We start from the raw sequence: 1,700 nt of genomic DNA on the forward strand, positions 1-1,700 counted from the left end.
GTGGGTTTTTTTCCTGTTTGTTTGGGGGGGGGGAGTGAGCATTTGGGGTTTTTTCTGGTTTGTTTGTTTTGGGGTTTTTGTTTGTTTTTGGTTTGGTTTGGTTTTGGGGTTTTTTTGTGTTGGGTTTTGGTGGGGTTTTTGTTTGTTTTGGGGGTGGTTTTGGTTTGGTTTTTGCTTTTCTTTTAATATTGAATTATTTTTTTCGACAATTCTAAGTTTTTCAGTTTTTAAGATGCATGTTATGCCAAAAATAAAAATGATTGAAAATTTGGAAAGCGGCAGTGAGTAGAGCATAAGATGATCTTGATATTCTGGGGGGATATTGCATCTGGATCTAGGTATAAGTTGCTTCTTATGGAAGGGCATATGTTCTCATTTTTTTACAATAGCTGATCCTTGTTCTAGACACAACTTTTTTGTTTTTTGCTGTGTTGTTCTTTCCCCCCCTCCCCCCCTGCCCCATAAGCAATGACGGAATTATACTCTGGCATTTTCAGGGTAGCAGAGTAACTGAGCCATTGCAAGTGTGTGCATACACACAACTTCTGAAGCATTTTTGTTATAAAGCTCCGCTTTATTAGCTACTGATATTTTGATTTTTTTGGTAAAAGTAGGTGAAGTGTTAAACTTGAGATTTGAAATGTATATATGACTAATAAAAGTGCCTCTTTTTAGCTTATTGTCTCTCATTAGCGGTGCAGCTGATGCCAGATCCAAAGTTGGTTTCTATTTTGTTTATATGATCCACATAAATGCTACTTTAACATTCATGGGTAAGAATCAAACCAAAAGTTTCATAGGAAATGAACAGTAGGCCTTTTCTCTCCTGATTGTTCAACTGAACTGAAAACTTGACTGCCTAGCAATATGGCCAGTACAGTTGGAAGATCAAGCTAGCATGTCAGAGAAAATCAGCATTTTTACAAGAAACTATATACCTTTATATAACAGATGTCTTGTAAACATATTTTTGCAAGAAGCTTATGCTGATGGAAAGGGATGCATGCCATTTTTTTCTAAGCTTGTACCTTGTTTCTGTTACTGCCACATTACTCCTTCCTTAGCTCTCTCTTTCTCCTCCCTCCAATTCATGTAGAGTTTTCTGGCTTACAGTTCCTACATAGCTATTTTTTGGAGATTCCTGCTGAGATGTGCCTGAAGGGAAACTGTAACAAAATGGTTTGGGTTGTTTTTTTTTTTTCCTGCTATTAATAGGATATTAAAAGACATTGTTCTTAAGTTTATATAAAAGAACATTGATTTTTTTCTGCTACAAAACCGGATCTTGCAACAACTGGCAAATATATTTGTAAAACTGGCATTAGTTATTGAAAAAATACTAATAGAGAAAAGGTTAGCATTTATATTGCATCATTTAGTCTGTGAGTAAACTCTGTATTTGCCTTGGGCAAATACATACACTGAGGTTAATTATAGGAAAGAGTTAGTATTCTTGGGTAAAGTATGCTGCATTTTATAGTTTATGGAATACCCTTTAAGGCATGAGCTAGTATTTAGTTTGGTTGTTGGTGCTGACTTAAAAGAACAGAAAAAGATCTGTTAGCAGCTCTTAAAGATGGGCTGAGAACTTTTAATTTCACTCCTGAAGAAACTGTTTATACTGTGACCAGTAAAGATTTTGCCTTGCACATTATACTGTCAAGTGCCTGTTTCTCACCTTGATGACGTGTTTGATGCAC

The sequence above is a fragment of the Pipra filicauda genome, unplaced genomic scaffold (assembly GCF_003945595.2).
Source record: "Pipra filicauda isolate LSUMZ 115617 unplaced genomic scaffold, ASM394559v2 scaffold41_size5083284_pilon, whole genome shotgun sequence".
NCBI classification, from domain to species: Eukaryota; Metazoa; Chordata; class Aves; order Passeriformes; family Pipridae; genus Pipra; species Pipra filicauda.